The sequence below is a fragment of the Phalangium opilio genome, unplaced genomic scaffold, assembly GCF_054372755.1.
Source record: "Phalangium opilio isolate 3A_F unplaced genomic scaffold, DU_Popi_V2 ptg000201l_1, whole genome shotgun sequence".
In the NCBI taxonomy this organism is placed as follows: domain Eukaryota; kingdom Metazoa; phylum Arthropoda; class Arachnida; order Opiliones; family Phalangiidae; genus Phalangium; species Phalangium opilio.
This window is the reverse complement of record NW_028324214.1, coordinates 429,516-447,548: the sequence shown is the minus strand read 5'-3', so window position 1 is coordinate 447,548 and position 18,033 is coordinate 429,516. Positions and strand designations below refer to the sequence as shown.

Below are 18,033 nucleotides of genomic sequence, written 5' to 3'. Positions count from 1 at the left end.
AGGTCCCGAAAATAATTTTTAATTTTTAGTTTTTAATAAAGTATTCTCCATGAAGTAGCAGCACTTATTTCAAAATCAATTCTTATATACTGATGGTATATTTTTTTTGTTTTTTGAATGGTCTTTAGGCGGTGTTTATCACGATCCCAGAATTTACGTGTATTTCTCTAGAAAGCGAAAATAATATTAAAAGCAAAAGGAAGTATATAGTATCTTTATATGCTTAATATATTGTATTACAATTTAAACAGAAGTAAATTTATGAACGCAAGGATTACGGCCCAGGTAATTATTTTTTAGGTCAGGGAAACGAGGGGCTAATCACTTGAATTTTCTGTTCTTCAATTAAGGTTTAGGTATGCGTTATTATGGGGCTACTCTGTATGTGTCGCATTATTACAAAATTTTATAAAAGAAGTTAAATTATTGATGTACAGATTACGGGCAATCATTTTAACTCAGTTAAAGATAGCGCATCGAGGGACCAATCAGTCTAATTTTCTGTACTTCTATTTAGGGTTTACTTATGTGTTACGATTAATCATTTTTGCGCAAGTTTCCTATTTGTGTCGCACTATTATAATTATAACAGAAGAAAATGAATTGAAGGTAGCATTACTAGTAATCATTATATCACACTTAAAGGTAGCGCATCGAGGGGCTATTCACTGAAATTTTTTATTCTTTACGATGTGGCTAAAATTATGAGTCCAGCCCTTGGGTCATCTTTTTTTTCGCGCTCTTTACCTAATCGTCTTCTCTCCCGTTCCTTCTGGTCGCATAAAACTACGAGGTCAGACTACTTTTGGTAAACCTATTTCTCTTTTCCTCAGCACATCGACAGTGCACAGTGACCTCAAAGGGGGCTTAAATGAAAATCCCCCTCTCCGACTCCGTGTTTTTATTATTTTCGCAAAGTATAATTTATATAATAATATGTCTATTGTCTACAATACTGAACTTTAATATATTAAACTTCTCTATATGAATAATATGATAAAATAGTTGTTAATTTAATATTATCGACGCTGTGCAACTAAATTTTTCTCTTGAAATTTTATATGGGGCCCCCAAATTTTCCTTAGCCTATCTGTAAAAAAATCCTGGCGGCGCCACTGGCTGTTTAAGGAATTTCGCTAAGCCTCGGTCAAAATAGCGTTATGATAATCATGTTGATGTTGTTGTTATACGATAGGCAACATCAACTTCACTTATTTGGGATAAAAGCCAGTCATTAAGATTACTGTAGGTAGGTCCAAATAAATTATAAACAAATTAATTAATAATCTTACTGGTAGATGAATCAATTACTACATTGTTTTCTGTGACAGCTACGACACATTAATATAAGCTGTAGAGTTTACACCTCCGCTGCCGAAACTTTGGCGATAACTTTTCAAGGGAAATTATGACAACAGAACTGTATAGATTATTTCATTTAATACAATTTACATTTGCATTATTTACATTAAAATTCTTCATTCAAGGTAAAAATTATTGCGGTTTATTGAGTTCCCATTTAGTTTTATACTCAGTGCCACCACACGGAATAAAATCAAGTAAATAAATTTTTATTTTAAATACAATTTTAAGTTTTTAACGGTAGTAAAAAGTACATTATAGCTTGGAAATTACGCATGACGTTCATGATGGATTTCCTATAAGCTTAACGATAAAAACAAATAGAACATTTCTACTCAAATTTTGGTGTTGAATATCAAAGATATTGTAGTTTTCTAATTAATCATTAGAAACACATTATATTTAAGAACATGTTTTATTAAATATTACAATGATTAACTAATGTTGAATTAATATATAAAATTGGATTAAATCATTATAAAACTGCACACCATTCCCCCCGCGTATGAATTAAAAAATTGGAATAATAGACCAAACTTAAATGATTATTAGAAAACGGATTTAGTAATTTAAATAATATGTAATTTTAAATATTTTACAACAATGTAATTTTAATAATTTTAAAAAAATGTAATTTTTATAATTTTAAAACAGTGTAATTTTAATAATTTTAAAACAGTGTAATTTTAATAATTTTAAAACAATGGAATTTTAATGATTTTTACAAAATAAAATTAAAAAAAAAACAGATGAATAATGATCCTATATAAAACAAGAAGAAAAATTATAGTCTAAGAAGAATTTTATTGGAACACAGGAAATTAAATTAACCATATAATACTGGTAGAAAAGCCGGTAACAACTAATTATAAGGCTAGTTTGAAGTTTAAATTTTCACGCATGTTAGCAACAGGTCCCTTCATTGTCACCTACAACGTCCTGGCTAATCCATAACTATGAGACTTTAATCATAATAATACATTTTAGCCCTAACCAAAGTTTTGCCTATTCTGGAGAAATATGCTCAGAGTTTTAGGGCTTAAGGAGCTATATTTCGTCATTCATTATATTTGTACCTAAATTTTTCTAATATGTTATATGATATTCATGTCTAACACATTAAAAACTGTTAACATTTTATCCAGTGAGGGGGAATAGCTCAGTGGTAGAGCATTCGACTGCAGATCGAGAGCTCTTTGGTTCAAACCCAAATTCCCCCTGTAACAGCACGGATCATTGCCTTTATTTTAGTTAATTAGACATTACGGTTATGAACAAGAGGGAATAGCTCAGTGGTAGAGCATTCGACTGCAGATCGAGAGGTACTTGGTCCAAACCCAACCCCAGTGCCCCCTGTAACAGCACGGAGCATTGCCTTTATTTTACGTAATTAGACATTACGGGTATGAACAAGGGGGAATAGCTCAGTGGTAGAGCATTCGACTGCAGATCGAAAGGTCCGTGGTTCAAACCCGAGTTCCCCCTGTAAAAGCACGGATCATTGCCTTTATTTTAGTTAATTAGACATTACGGTTATGAACAAGGAGGAATAGCTCAGTGGTAGAGCATTCGACTGCAGATCGAGAGCTCTTTGGTTCAAACCCGAGTTCCCCCTGTAACAGCACGGATCATTGCGTTTATTTTAGTTAATTAGATATTACGATAATGAACAAGGGCGAAAAGCTCAGTGGAAGAGCATTCGACTGCAGATCGAGAGGTCCTTGGTTCAAACCCGAGTTCCCCCTGTTACAGCACGGATCATTGCCTTTATTTTACATAATTAGACATTACGGTTATGAACAAGGGGGAATAGCTCAGTGGTAGAGCATTCGACTGCAGATCGAGAGGTCCTTGGTTCAAACCCGAGTTCCCCTTGTAAAAGCACGGAGCATTGCCTTTATTTTACATAATTAGACATTACGGTTATGAACAAGGGGGAATAGCTCAGTGGTAGAGCATTCGACTGCAGATCGAGAGGTCCTTGGTTCAAACCCGATTTCCCCCTGTAACAGCACGGAGCATTGCCTTTATTTTACATAATTAGACGTTACGGTTATGAACAAGGGGGAATAGCTCAGTGGTAGAGCATTCGACTGCAGATCGAGAGGTCCTTGGTTCAAACCCGAGTTCATCCTGTAACAGCACGGAGCATTGCCTTTATTTTACATAATTAGACATTACGGTTATGAACAAGGGGGAATAGCTCAGTGGTAGAGCATTCGACTGCAGATCGAGAGGTCATTGGTTCAAACCCGAGTTCCCCCTGTAACAGCACGGATCCTTGCCTTTATTTTAGTTAATTAGACATTACGGTTATGAACAAGGGGGAATAGCTCAGTGGTAGAGCATTCGACTGCAGATCAAGAGGTACCTGGTCCAAACCCAACCCGAGTGCCCCCTGTAACTGCACGGAGCATTGCCTTTATTTTACGTAATTAGACATTACGGTTATGAACAAGGGGGAATAGCTCAGTGGTAGAGCATTCGACTGCAGATCGAGAGGTCCTTGGTTCAAACCCTAGTTCCCCCTGTAAAAGCACGGATCATTGCCTTTATTTTAGTTAATTAGACATTACGGTTATGAACAAGGAGGAATAGCTCAGTGGTAGAGCATTCGACTGCAGATCGAGAGCTCTTTGGTTCAAACCCGAGTTCCCCCTGTAACAGCACGGATCATTGCCTTTATTTTAGTTAATTAGACATTACGGTTATGAACAAGGGGGAATAGCTCAGTAGTAGAGCATTCGACTGCAGATCGAGAGGTACTTGGTCCAAACCCAACCCGAGTGCCCCCTGTAACAGCACGGAGCATTGCCTTAATTTTACATAATTAGACATTACGGTTATGAACAAGGGGGAATAGCTCAGTGGTAGAGCATTCGACTGCAGATCAAGAGGTACCTGGTCCAAACCCAACCCGAGTGCCCCCTGTAACTGCACGGAGCATTGCCTTTATTTTACGTAATTAGACATTACGGTTATGAACAAGGGGGAATAGCTCAGTGGTAGAGCATTCGACTGCAGATCGAGAGGTCCTTGGTCCAAACCCTAGTTCCCCCTGTAAAAGCACGGATCATTGCCTTTATTTTAGTTAATTAGACATTACGGTTATGAACAAGGAGGAATAGCTCAGTGGTAGAGCATTCGACTGCAGATCGAGAGCTCTTTGGTTCAAACCCGAGTTCCCCCTGTAACAGCACGGATCATTGCCTTTATTTTAGTTAATTAGACATTACGGTTATGAACAAGGGGGAATAGCTCAGTAGTAGAGCATTCGACTGCAGATCGAGAGGTCCTTGGTTCAAACCCTAGTTCCCCCTGTAAAAGCACGGATCATTGCCTTTATTTTAGTTAATTAGACATTACGGTTATGAACAAGGAGGAATAGCTCAGTGGTAGAGCATTCGACTGCAGATCGAGAGCTCTTTGGTTCAAACCCGAGTTCCCCCTGTAACAGCACGGATCATTGCCTTTATTTTAGTTAATTAGACATTACGGTTATGAACAAGGGGGAATAGCTCAGTAGTAGAGCATTCGACTGCAGATCGAGAGGTACTTGGTCCAAACCCAACCCGAGTGCCCCCTGTAACAGCACGGAGCATTGCCTTTATTTTACATAATTAGACATTACGGTTATGAACAAGGGGGAATAGCTCAGTGGTAGAGCATTCGACTGCAGATCAAGAGGTACCTGGTCCAAACCCAACCCGAGTGCCCCCTGTAACTGCACGGAGCATTGCCTTTATTTTACGTAATTAGACATTACGGTTATGAACAAGGGGGAATAGCTCAGTGGTAGAGCATTCGACTGCAGATCGAGAGGTCCTTGGTTCAAACCCTAGTTCCCCCTGTAAAAGCACGGATCATTGCCTTTATTTTAGTTAATTAGACATTACGGTTATGAACAAGGAGGAATAGCTCAGTGGTAGAGCATTCGACTGCAGATCGAGAGCTCTTTGGTTCAAACCCGAGTTCCCCCTGTAACAGCACGGATCATTGCCTTTATTTTAGTTAATTAGACATTACGGTTATGAACAAGGGGGAATAGCTCAGTAGTAGAGCATTCGACTGCAGATCGAGAGGTACTTGGTCCAAACCCAACCCGAGTGCCCCCTGTAACAGCACGGAGCATTGCCTTTATTTTACATAATTAGACATTACGGTTATGAACAAGGGGGAATAGCTCAGTGGTAGAGCATTCGACTGCAGATCGAGAGGTCCTTGGCTCAAACCCGAGTTTCCCCTGTAAAAGCACGGATCATTGCCTTTATTTTAGTTAATTAGACATTACGGTTATGAACGAGGAGGAATAGCTCAGTGGTAGAACATTCGACTGCAGATCGAGAGGTCCTTGATTCAAACCCGAGTTCCCCCTGTAACAGCACGGATCATTGCGTTTATTTTAGTTAATTAGATATTACGATAATGAACAAGGGGGAATAGCTCAGTGGTAGAGCATTCGACTGCAGATCGAGAGGTCCTTGGTTCAAACCGAAGTTCCCCCTGTTACAGCACGGATCATTGCCTTTATTTTAGTTAATTAGACATTACGGTTATGAACAAGGGGGAATAGCCCAGTGGTAGAGCATTCGACTGCAGATCGAGAGGTACTTGGTCCAAACCCGAGTTCATCCTGTAACAGCACGAAGCATTGCCTTTATTTTACATAATTAAACATTACGATTATGAACAAGGGGGAATAGCTCAGTGGTAGAAAATTCGACTGCAAATCGAGAGGTCCTTGGTTCAAACCCGACTTCCCCTGTAAAAGCACGGATCATTGCCTTTATTTTAGTTAATTAGACATTACGGTTATGAACAAGGAGGAATAGCTCAGTGGTAGAGCATTCGACTGCAGCTCGAGATGTCCTTGGTTCAAACCCGAGTTCCCCCTGTAACAGCACTGATCATTGCCTTTATTTTATTTAATTAGAGATTACGGTTATGAACAAGGGAGAATAGCTCAGTGGAGGAGCATTCCACTGCAGATCGAGAGGTCCTTGGTTCAAACTGAGTTCCCTTGTAACAGCACTGATCATTGCCTTTATTTTAGTTAATTAGACATTACGGTTATTAACAAGGAGGAATAGCTCAGTGGTAGAGCATTCGACTGCAGATCGAGAGGTACTTGGTCCAAACCCAACCCGAGTGCCCCCTGTAACAGCACGGAGCATTGCCTTTATTTTACGTAATTAGACATTACGGTTATGAACAAGGGGGAATAGCTCAGTGGTAGAGCATTCGACTGCAGATCGAGAGCTCTTTGGTTCAAACCCGAGTTCCCCCTGTAAAAGCACGGAGCATTGCCTTTATTTTACATAATTAGACATTACGGTTATGAACAAGGGGGAATAGCTCAGTGGAGGAGCATTCCACTGCAGATCGAGAGGTCCTTGGTTCAAACTGAGTTCCCTTGTAACAGAACTAATCATTTCGTTTATTGTAGTTAATTAGTCTTAATAGACAAGAGGGAATACCTCAGTGGTAGAGCATTCGACTGCAGATCGAGAGGTCCTTGGTTCACACCCGAGTTACCCCTGTAACAGCACGGATCATTGCGTTTATTTTAGTTAATTAGATATTACGATAATGAACAAGGGGGAATAGCTCAGTGGTAGAGCATTCGACTGCAGATCGAGAGGTCCTTGGTTCAAACCGAAGTTCCCCCTGTAATAGCATGGATCATTGCGTTTATTTTAGTTAATTAGATATTACGGTTATGAACAAGAGGGAATAGCTCAGTGGTAGAGGATTCGACTGCAGATCGAGAGGTCCTTGGTTCAAACCCGAGTTCCCCCTGTAACAGCACGGAGCATTGCCTTTATTTTAGTTAATTAGACATTACGGTTATGAACAAGGGGGAATAGCTCAGTGGTAGAGCATTCGACTGCAGATCGAGAGGTACTTGGTCCAAACCCAACCCCAGTGCCCCCTGTAACAGCACGGAGCATTGCCTTTATTTTACGTAATTAGACATTACGGTTATGAACAAGGGGGAATAGCTCAGTGGTAGAGCATTCGACTGCAGATCGAAAGGTCCGTGGTTCAAACCCGAGTTCCCCCTGTAAAAGCACGGATCATTGCCTTTATTTTAGTTAATTAGACATTACGGTTATGAACAAGGAGGAATAGCTCAGTGGTAGAGCATTCGACTGCAGATCGAGAGCTCTTTGGTTCAAACCCGAGTTCCCCCTGTAACAGCACGGATCATTGCGTTTATTTTAGTTAATTAGATATTACGATAATGAACAAGGGCGAAAAGCTCAGTGGAAGAGCATTCGACTGCAGATCGAGAGGTCCTTGGTTCAAACACGAGTTCCCCCTGTTACAGCACGGATCATTGCCTTTATTTTAGTTAATTAGACATTACGGTTATGAACAAGGGGGAATAGCTCAGTGGTAGAGCATTCGACTGCAGATCGAGAGGTACTTGGTCCAAACCCAACCCCAGTGCCCCCTGTAACAGCACGGAGCATTGCCTTTATTTTACGTAATTAGACATTACGGTTATGAACTAGGGGGAATAGCTCAGTGGTAGAGCATTCGACTGCAGATCGAAAGGTCCGTGGTTCAAACCCGAGTTCCCCCTGTAAAAGCACGGATCATTGCCTTTATTTTAGTTAATTAGACATTACGGTTATGAACAAGGAGGAATAGCTCAGTGGTAGAGCATTCGACTGCAGATCGAGAGCTCTTTGGTTCAAACCCGAGTTCCCCCTGTAACAGCACGGATCATTGCGTTTATTTTAGTTAATTAGATATTACGATAATGAACAAGGGCGAAAAGCTCAGTGGAAGAGCATTCGACTGCAGATCGAGAGGTCCTTGGTTCAAACACGAGTTCCCCCTGTTACAGCACGGATCATTGCCTTTATTTTAGTTAATTAGACATTACGGTTATGAACAAGGGGGAATAGCTCAGTGGTAGAGCATTCGACTGCAGATCGAGAGGTACTTGGTAAAAACCCGATTTCCCCCTGTAACAGCACGGAGCATTGCCTTTATTTTACATAATTAGACGTTACGGTTATGAAAAAGGGGGAATAGCTCAGTGGTAGAGCATTCGACTGCAGATCGAGAGGTCCTTGGTTCAAACTGAGTTCCCTTGTAACAGCACTAATCATTTCGCTTATTTTAGTTAATTAGTCATAATGGACAAGAGGGAATAGCTCAGTGGTAGAGCATTCGACTGCAAATCGGGAGGTCCTTGGTTCAAACCCGAGTTCCTCCTGTAACAGCACGGATCATTGCGTTTATTTTAGTTAATTAGATATTACGATAATGAACAAGGGGGAATAGCTCAGTGGTAGAGCATTCGACTGCAGATCGAGAGGTCCTTGGTTCAAACCGAAGTTCCCCCTGTAATAGCATGGATCATTGCGTTTATTTTAGTTAATTAGATATTACGATAATGAACAAGGGGGAATAGCTCAGTGGTAGAGCATTCGACTGCAGATCGAGAGGTCCTTGGTTCAAGCCCGGGTTCCCCCTGTAAAAGCACGGATCATTGCCTTGATTTTAGTTAATTAGACATTACGGTTATGGACAAGGAGGAATAGCTCAGTGGTAGAGCATTCGACTGCAGATCGAGAGCTCTTTGGTTCAAACCCGAGTTCCTTCTGTAACAGCACGGGTCATTGCCTTTATTTTAGTTAATTAGACATTACGGTTATGAACAAGGAGGAATAGCTCAGTGGTAGAGCATTCGACTGCAGATCGAGAGATCTGTGGTTCACACCCGAGTTCCTTCTGTAACAGCACGGGTCATTGCCATTATTTTACGTAAATAGATATTACGGTCATGAACAAGGGGGAATAGCTCAGTGGTAGAGCATTCGACTGCAGATCGAGAGGTCCTTGGTTCAAGCCCGAGTTCCCCCTGTAAAAGCACGGATCATTGCCTTGATTTTAGTTAATTAGACATTACGGTTATGAACAAGGAGGAATTGCTCAGTGGTAGAGCATTCGACTGCAGATCGAGAGGTCCTTGATTCAAACCCGAGTTCCCCCTGTAACAGCACGGGTCATTGCCTTTATTTTAGTTAATTAGACATTACGGTTATGGACAAGGAGGAATAGCTCAGTGGTAGAGCATTCGACTGCAGATCGAGAGCTCTTTGGTTCAAACCCGAGTTCCTTCTGTAACAGCACGGGTCATTGCCTTTATTTTAGTTAATTAGACATTACGGTTATGAACAAGGAGGAATAGCTCAGTGGTAGAGCATTCGACTGCAGATCGAGAGATCTGTGGTTCAAACCCGAGTTCCCCCTGTAACAGCACTGATCATTGCCTTTATTTTATTTAATTAGAGATTACGGTTATGAACAAGGGGGAATAGCTCAGTGGAGGAGCATTCCACTGCAGATCGAGAGGTCCTTGGTTCAAACTGAGTTCCCTTGTAACAGCACTAATCATTTCGCTTATTTTAGTTAATTAGTCATAATGGACAAGAGGGAATAGCTCAGTGGTAGAGCATTCGACTGCAAATCGAGAGGTCCTTGGTTCAAACCCGAGTTCCTCCTGTAACAGCACGGATCGTTGCGTTTATTTTAGTTAATTAGATATTACGATAATGAACAAGGGGGAATAGCTCAGTGGTAGAGCATTCGACTGCAGATCGAGAGGTCCTTGGTTCAAACCGAAGTTCCCCCTGTAATAGCATGGATCATTGCGTTTATTTTAGTTAATTAGATATTACGGTCATGAACAAGGGGGAATAGCTCAGTGGTAGAGCATTCGACTGCAGATCGAGAGGTCCTTGGTTCAAGCCCGAGTTCCCCCTGTAAAAGCACGGATCATTGCCTTGATTTTAGTTAATTAGACATTACGGTTATGAACAAGGAGGAATTGCTCAGTGGTAGAGCATTCGACTGCAGATCGAGAGGTCCTTGATTCAAACCCGAGTTCCCCCTGTAACAGCACGGGTCATTGCCTTTATTTTAGTTAATTAGACATTACGGTTATGGACAAGGAGGAATAGCTCAGTGGTAGAGCATTCGACTGCAGATCGAGAGCTCTTTGGTTCAAACCCGAGTTCCTTCTGTAACAGCACGGGTCATTGCCTTTATTTTAGTTAATTAGACATTACGGTTATGAACAAGGAGGAATAGCTCAGTGGTAGAGCACGGGTCATTGCCTTTATTTTAGTTAATTAGACATTACGGTTATGAACAAGGAGGAATAGCTCAGTGGTAGAGCATTCGACTGCAGATCGAGAGATCTGTGGTTCACACCCGAGTTCCTTCTGTAACAGCACGGGTCATTGCCATTATTTTACGTAAATAGATATTACGGTCATGAACAAGGGGGAATAGCTCAGTGGTAGAGCATTCGACTGCAGATCGAGAGGTCCTTGGTTCAAGCCCGAGTTCCCCCTGTAAAAGCACGGATCATTGCCTTGATTTTAGTTAATTAGACATTACGGTTATGAACAAGGAGGAATTGCTCAGTGGTAGAGCATTCGACTGCAGATCGAGAGGTCCTTGATTCAAACCCGAGTTCCCCCTGTAACAGCACGGGTCATTGCCTTTATTTTAGTTAATTAGACATTACGGTTATGGACAAGGAGGAATAGCTCAGTGGTAGAGCATTCGACTGCAGATCGAGAGCTCTTTGGTTCAAACCCGAGTTCCTTCTGTAACAGCACGGGTCATTGCCTTTATTTTAGTTAATTAGACATTACGGTTATGAACAAGGAGGAATAGCTAAGTGGTAGAGCATTCGACTGCAGATCGAGAGATCTGTGGTTCAAACCCGAGTTCCCCCTGTAACAGCACTGATCATTGCCTTTATTTTATTTAATTAGAGATTACGGTTATGAACAAGGGGGAATAGCTCAGTGGAGGAGCATTCCACTGCAGATCGAGAGGTCCTTGGTTCAAACTGAGTTCCCTTGTAACAGCACTAATCATTTCGCTTATTTTAGTTAATTAGTCATAATGGACAAGAGGGAATAGCTCAGTGGTAGAGCATTCGACTGCAAATCGAGAGGTCCTTGGTTCAAACCCGAGTTCCTCCTGTAACAGCACGGATCGTTGCGTTTATTTTAGTTAATTAGATATTACGATAATGAACAAGGGGGAATAGCTCAGTGGTAGAGCATTCGACTGCAGATCGAGAGGTCCTTGGTTCAAACCGAAGTTCCCCCTGTAATAGCATGGATCATTGCGTTTATTTTAGTTAATTAGATATTACGGTCATGAACAAGGGGGAATAGCTCAGTGGTAGAGCATTCGACTGCAGATCGAGAGGTCCTTGGTTCAAGCCCGAGTTCCCCCTGTAAAAGCACGGATCATTGCCTTGATTTTAGTTAATTAGACATTACGGTTATGGACAAGGAGGAATAGCTCAGTGGTAGAGCATTCGACTGCAGATCGAGAGCTCTTTGGTTCACACCCGAGTTCCTTCTGTAACAGCACGGGTCATTGCCATTATTTTACGTAAATAGACATTACGGTTATGAACAAGGGGGAATAGCTCAGTGGTAGAGCATTCGACTGCAGATCGAGAGGTCCTTGGTTCAAGCCCGAGTTCCGCCTGTAAAAGCACGGATCATTGCCTTTATTTTAGTTAGTTAGACATTACGGATATGAACAAGGGGGAATAGCTCAGTGGAGGAGCATTCCACTGCAGATCGAGAGGTACTTGGTTCAAACCCGAGTTCCCCCTGTAAAAGCACGGATCATTGCCTTTATTTTAGTTAATTAGACATTACGGTTATGAAAAAAGGAGGAATTGCTCAGTGGTAGAGCATTCGACTGCAGATCGAGAGGTCCTTGATTCAAACCCGAGTTCCCCCTGTAACAGCACGGGTCATTGCCTTTATTTTAGTTAATTAGACAATACGGTTTTGAACAAGGAGGAATAGCTCAGTGGTAGAGCATTCGACTGCAGATCGAGAGCTCTTTGGTTCAAACCCGAGTTCCCCCTGTAACTGCACGGATCATTGCGTTTATTTTAGTTAATTAGATATTACGATAATGAACAAGGGGGAAAAGCTCAGTGGAAGAGCATTCGACTGCAGATCAAGAGGTCCTTGGTTCAAACCAGAGTTCCCTTTGTAACAGCACGGATTGTGGCCATTATTTTAGTTAATTAGACATTACAGTCATGAACAAGGGGAATAGCTCAGTGGTAGAGCATTTGTCTGCAGATCGAGAGGTCCTTGGTTCAAACCCGAGTTCCCCCTGTAACTGTACGGATCCTTGCCTTTATTTTATTTAATTAGACATGACGGATATGAACATGGGGGAATAGCTCAGTGGAGGAGCATTCCACTGCAGATCGAGAGGTACTTGGTCCAAACCCGAGTTCCCCCTGTAACAGCACTGATCATTTCGTTTATTTTAGTTAATTAGTCATAATGGACAAGGGGGAATACCTCAGTGGTAGAGCATTCGACTGCAGATCGAGAGGTACTCGGTTCAAACCCGAGTTCCCCCTGTTACAGCACGGATCATTGCCTTTATTTTAGTTAATTAGACATTACGGTTATGAACAAGGAGGAATAGCTCAGTGGTAGAGCATTCGACTGCAGATCGAGAGATCTGTGGTTCAAACCTGAGTTCCCGCTGTAACAGCACTGATCATTGCCTTTATTTTATTTAATTAGAGATTACGGTTATGAACAAGGGGGAATAGCTCAGTGGAGGAGCATTCCACTGCAGATCGAGAGGTCCTTGGTTCAAACTGAGTTCAATTGTAACAGCACTAATCATTTCGTTTATTTTAGTTAATTAGTCATAATGGACAAGAGGGAATACCTCAGTGGTAGAGCATTCGACTGCAGATCGAGAGGTCCTTCGTTCAAACCCGAGTTCCCCCTGTAACAGCACGGATCATTGCGTTTATTTTAGTTAATTAGATATTACGGTTATGAACAAGGGGGAATAGCTCAGTGGTAGAGCATTCGACTGCAGATCGAGAGCTCTTTGGTTCACACCCGAGTTCCTTCTGTAACAGCACGGGTCATTGCCATTATTTTACGTAAATAGACATTACGGTTATGAACAAGGGGGAATAGCTCAGTGGTAGAGCATTCGACTGCAGATCGAGAGGTCCTTGGTTCAAGCCCGAGTTCCGCCTGTAAAAGCACGGATCATTGCCTTTATTTTAGTTAGTTAGACATTACGGATATGAACAAGGGGGAATAGCTCAGTGGAGGAGCATTCCACTGCAGATCGAGAGGTACTTGGTTCAAACCCGAGTTCCCCCTGTAAAAGCACGGATCATTGCCTTTATTTTAGTTAATTAGACATTACGGTTATGAAAAAAGGAGGAATTGCTCAGTGGTAGAGCATTCGACTGCAGATCGAGAGGTCCTTGATTCAAACCCGAGTTCCCCCTGTAACAGCACGGGTCATTGCCTTTATTTTAGTTAATTAGACAATACGGTTTTGAACAAGGAGGAATAGCTCAGTGGTAGAGCATTCGACTGCAGATCGAGAGCTCTTTGGTTCAAACCCGAGTTCCCCCTGTAACTGCACGGATCATTGCGTTTATTTTAGTTAATTAGATATTACGATAATGAACAAGGGGGAAAAGCTCAGTGGAAGAGCATTCGACTGCAGATCAAGAGGTCCTTGGTTCAAACCAGAGTTCCCTTTGTAACAGCACGGATTGTGGCCATTATTTTAGTTAATTAGACATTACAGTCATGAACAAGGGGAATAGCTCAGTGGTAGAGCATTCCACTGCAGATCGAGAGGTACTTGGTCCAAACCCGAGTTCCCCCTGTAACAGCACTGATCATTTCGTTTATTTTAGTTAATTAGTCATAATGGACAAGGGGGAATACCTTAGTGGTAGAGCATTCGACTGCAGATCGAGAGGTACTCGGTTCAAACCCGAGTTCCCCCTGTTACAGCACGGATCATTGCCTTTATTTTAGTTAATTAGACATTACGGTTATGAACAAGGAGGAATAGCTCAGTGGTAGAGCATTCGACTGCAGATCGAGAGATCTGTGGTTCAAACCTGAGTTCCCGCTGTAACAGCACTGATCATTGAATTTATTTTATTTAATTAGAGATTACGGTTATGAACAAGGGGGAATAGCTCAGTGGAGGAGCATTCCACTGCAGATCGAGAGGTCCTTGGTTCAAACTGAGTTCAATTGTAACAGCACTAATCATTTCGTTTATTTTAGTTAATTAGTCATAATGGACAAGAGGGAATACCTCAGTGGTAGAGCATTCGACTGCAGATCGAGAGGTCCTTCGTTCAAACCCGAGTTCCCCCTGTAACAGCACGGATCATTGCGTTTATTTTAGTTAATTAGATATTACGGTTATGAACAAGGGGGAATAGCTCAGTGGTAGAGCATTCGACTGCAGATCGAGAGCTCTTTGGTTCACACCCGAGTTCCTTCTGTAACAGCACGGGTCATTGCCATTATTTTACGTAAATAGACATTACGGTTATGAACAAGGGGGAATAGCTCAGTGGTAGAGCATTCGACTGCAGATCGAGAGGTCCTTGGTTCAAGCCCGAGTTCCGCCTGTAAAAGCACGGATCATTGCCTTTATTTTAGTTAGTTAGACATTACGGATATGAACAAGGGGGAATAGCTCAGTGGAGGAGCATTCCACTGCAGATCGAGAGGTACTTGGTTCAAACCCGAGTTCCCCCTGTAAAAGCACGGATCATTGCCTTTATTTTAGTTAATTAGACATTACGGTTATGAAAAAAGGAGGAATTGCTCAGTGGTAGAGCATTCGACTGCAGATCGAGAGGTCCTTGATTCAAACCCGAGTTCCCCCTGTAACAGCACGGGTCATTGCCTTTATTTTAGTTAATTAGACAATACGGTTTTGAACAAGGAGGAATAGCTCAGTGGTAGAGCATTCGACTGCAGATCGAGAGCTCTTTGGTTCAAACCCGAGTTCCCCCTGTAACTGCACGGATCATTGCGTTTATTTTAGTTAATTAGATATTACGATAATGAACAAGGGGGAAAAGCTCAGTGGAAGAGCATTCGACTGCAGATCAAGAGGTCCTTGGTTCAAACCAGAGTTCCCTTTGTAACAGCACGGATTGTGGCCATTATTTTAGTTAATTAGACATTACAGTCATGAACAAGGGGAATAGCTCAGTGGTAGAGCATTTGTCTGCAGATCGAGAGGTCCTTGGTTCAAACCCGAGTTCCCCCTGTAACTGCACGGATCCTTGCCTTTATTTTATTTAATTAGACATGACGGATATGAACATGGGGGAATAGCTCAGTGGAGGAGCATTCCACTGCAGATCGAGAGGTACTTGGTCCAAACCCGAGTTCCCCCTGTAACAGCACTGATCATTTCGTTTATTTTAGTTAATTAGTCATAATGGACAAGGGGGAATACCTCAGTGGTAGAGCATTCGACTGCAGATCGAGAGGTACTCGGTTCAAACCCGAGTTCCCCCTGTTACAGCACGGATCATTGCCTTTATTTTAGTTAATTAGACATTACGGTTATGAACAAGGAGGAATAGCTCAGTGGTAGAGCATTCGACTGCAGATCGAGAGATCTGTGGTTCAAACCTGAGTTCCCGCTGTAACAGCACTGATCATTGCCTTTATTTTATTTAATTAGAGATTACGGTTATGAACAAGGGGGAATAGCTCAGTGGAGGAGCATTCCACTGCAGATCGAGAGGTCCTTGGTTCAAACTGAGTTCAATTGTAACAGCACTAATCATTTCGTTTATTTTAGTTAATTAGTCATAATGGACAAGAGGGAATACCTCAGTGGTAGAGCATTCGACTGCAGATCGAGAGGTCCTTCGTTCAAACCCGAGTTCCCCCTGTAACAGCACGGATCATTGCGTTTATTTTAGTTAATTAGATATTACGGTTATGAACAAGGGGGAATAGCTCAGTGGTAGAGCATTCGACTGCAGATCGAGAGGTCCTTGGTTCAAGCCCGAGTTCCCCCTGTAAAAGCAAGGATCATTGCCTTGATTTTAGTTAATTAGACATTACGGTTATGGACAAGGAGGAATAGCTCAGTGGTAGAGCATTCGACTGCAGATCGAGAGCTCTTTGGTTCAAACCCGAGTTCCTTCTGTAACAGCACGGGTCATTGCCGATATTTTACGTAAATTGACATTACGGTTATGAACAAGGGGGAATAGCTCAGTGGTAGAGCATTCGACTGCAGATCGAGAGGTCCTTGGTTCAAGCCCGAGTTCCCCCTGTAACTGCACGGATCCTTGCCTTTATTTTAGTTAGTTAGACATTACGGATATGAACAAGGGGGAATAGCTCAGTGGAGGAGCATTCCACTGCAGATCGAGAGGTACTTGGTTCAAACCCGAGTTCCCCCTGTAAAAGCACGGATCATTGCCTTTATTTTAGTTAATTAGACATTACGGTTATGAAAAAAGGAGGAATTGCTCAGTGGTAGAGCATTCGACTGCAGATCGAGAGGTCCTTGATTCAAACCCGAGTTCCCCCTGTAACAGCACGGGTCATTGCCTTTATTTTAGTTAATTAGACAATACGGTTTTGAACAAGGAGGAATAGCTCAGTGGTAGAGCATTCGACTGCAGATCGAGAGCTCTTTGGTTCAAACCCGAGTTCCCCCTGTAACTGCACGGATCATTGCGTTTATTTTAGTTAATTAGATATTACGATAATGAACAAGGGGGAAAAGCTCAGTGGAAGAGCATTCGACTGCAGATCAAGAGGTCCTTGGTTCAAACCAGAGTTCCCTTTGTAACAGCACGGATTGTGGCCATTATTTTAGTTAATTAGACATTACAGTCATGAACAAGGGGAATAGCTCAGTGGTAGAGCATTTGTCTGCAGATCGAGAGGTCCTTGGTTCAAACCCGAGTTCCCCCTGTAACTGCACGGATCCTTGCCTTTATTTTATTTAATTAGACATGACGGATATGAACATGGGGGAATAGCTCAGTGGAGGAGCATTCCACTGCAGATCGAGAGGTACTTGGTCCAAACCCGAGTTCCCCCTGTAACAGCACTGATCATTTCGTTTATTTTAGTTAATTAGTCATAATGGACAAGGGGGAATACCTCAGTGGTAGAGCATTCGACTGCAGATCGAGAGGTACTCGGTTCAAACCCGAGTTCCCCCTGTTACAGCACGGATCATTGCCTTTATTTTAGTTAATTAGACATTACGGTTATGAACAAGGAGGAATAGCTCAGTGGTAGAGCATTCGACTGCAGATCGAGAGATCTGTGGTTCAAACCTGAGTTCCCGCTGTAACAGCACTGATCATTGCCTTTATTTTATTTAATTAGAGATTACGGTTATGAACAAGGGGGAATAGCTCAGTGGAGGAGCATTCCACTGCAGATCGAGAGGTCCTTGGTTCAAACTGAGTTCCCTTGTAACAGCACTAATCATTTCGTTTATTTTAGTTAATTAGTCATAATGGACAAGAGGGAATACCTCAGTGGTAGAGCATTCGACTGCAGATCGAGAGGTCCTTCGTTCAAACCCGAGTTCCCCCTGTAACAGCACGGATCATTGCGTTTATTTTAGTTAATTAGATATTACGGTTATGAACAAGGGGGAATAGCTCAGTGGTAGAGCATTCGACTGCAGATCGAGAGGTCCTTGGTTCAAGCCCGAGTTCCCCCTGTAAAAGCAAGGATCATTGCCTTGATTTTAGTTAATTAGACATTACGGTTATGGACAAGGAGGAATAGCTCAGTGGTA

General features: G+C 42.1%; 14 non-coding genes across 14 annotated transcripts; all 14 read left to right on the top strand.

Moving 5' to 3' along the window:
• Nucleotides 1-3,165: 3,165 nt before the first annotated feature.
• Nucleotides 3,166-3,237, top strand: TRNAC-GCA (transfer RNA cysteine (anticodon GCA)). Its single transcript has one exon. It is a non-coding gene; the product is annotated as a tRNA-Cys (tRNA).
• Nucleotides 3,238-3,820: 583 nt separating this feature from the next.
• TRNAC-GCA (transfer RNA cysteine (anticodon GCA)) lies at nt 3,821-3,892 on the top strand. Its single transcript has one exon. It is a non-coding gene; the product is annotated as a tRNA-Cys (tRNA).
• A 1,248-nt stretch (nt 3,893-5,140) lies between these two features.
• TRNAC-GCA (transfer RNA cysteine (anticodon GCA)) lies at nt 5,141-5,212 on the top strand. Its single transcript has one exon. It is a non-coding gene; the product is annotated as a tRNA-Cys (tRNA).
• A 3,569-nt stretch (nt 5,213-8,781) lies between these two features.
• TRNAC-GCA (transfer RNA cysteine (anticodon GCA)) lies at nt 8,782-8,853 on the top strand. The gene has a single exon. It is a non-coding gene; the product is annotated as a tRNA-Cys (tRNA).
• A 318-nt stretch (nt 8,854-9,171) lies between these two features.
• TRNAC-GCA (transfer RNA cysteine (anticodon GCA)) lies at nt 9,172-9,243 on the top strand. The gene has a single exon. It is a non-coding gene; the product is annotated as a tRNA-Cys (tRNA).
• An 830-nt stretch (nt 9,244-10,073) lies between these two features.
• Nucleotides 10,074-10,145, top strand: TRNAC-GCA (transfer RNA cysteine (anticodon GCA)). Its single transcript has one exon. It is a non-coding gene; the product is annotated as a tRNA-Cys (tRNA).
• Nucleotides 10,146-10,667: 522 nt separating this feature from the next.
• TRNAC-GCA (transfer RNA cysteine (anticodon GCA)) lies at nt 10,668-10,739 on the top strand. The gene has a single exon. It is a non-coding gene; the product is annotated as a tRNA-Cys (tRNA).
• Nucleotides 10,740-11,569: 830 nt separating this feature from the next.
• TRNAC-GCA (transfer RNA cysteine (anticodon GCA)) lies at nt 11,570-11,641 on the top strand. Its single transcript has one exon. It is a non-coding gene; the product is annotated as a tRNA-Cys (tRNA).
• A 188-nt stretch (nt 11,642-11,829) lies between these two features.
• Nucleotides 11,830-11,901, top strand: TRNAC-GCA (transfer RNA cysteine (anticodon GCA)). The gene has a single exon. It is a non-coding gene; the product is annotated as a tRNA-Cys (tRNA).
• Nucleotides 11,902-13,375: 1,474 nt separating this feature from the next.
• TRNAC-GCA (transfer RNA cysteine (anticodon GCA)) lies at nt 13,376-13,447 on the top strand. Its single transcript has one exon. It is a non-coding gene; the product is annotated as a tRNA-Cys (tRNA).
• Nucleotides 13,448-14,791: 1,344 nt separating this feature from the next.
• TRNAC-GCA (transfer RNA cysteine (anticodon GCA)) lies at nt 14,792-14,863 on the top strand. Its single transcript has one exon. It is a non-coding gene; the product is annotated as a tRNA-Cys (tRNA).
• Nucleotides 14,864-16,207: 1,344 nt separating this feature from the next.
• Nucleotides 16,208-16,279, top strand: TRNAC-GCA (transfer RNA cysteine (anticodon GCA)). Its single transcript has one exon. It is a non-coding gene; the product is annotated as a tRNA-Cys (tRNA).
• Nucleotides 16,280-16,467: 188 nt separating this feature from the next.
• TRNAC-GCA (transfer RNA cysteine (anticodon GCA)) lies at nt 16,468-16,539 on the top strand. The gene has a single exon. It is a non-coding gene; the product is annotated as a tRNA-Cys (tRNA).
• A 1,344-nt stretch (nt 16,540-17,883) lies between these two features.
• TRNAC-GCA (transfer RNA cysteine (anticodon GCA)) lies at nt 17,884-17,955 on the top strand. Its single transcript has one exon. It is a non-coding gene; the product is annotated as a tRNA-Cys (tRNA).
• The last annotated feature ends 78 nt before the right edge of the window (nt 17,956-18,033 follow it).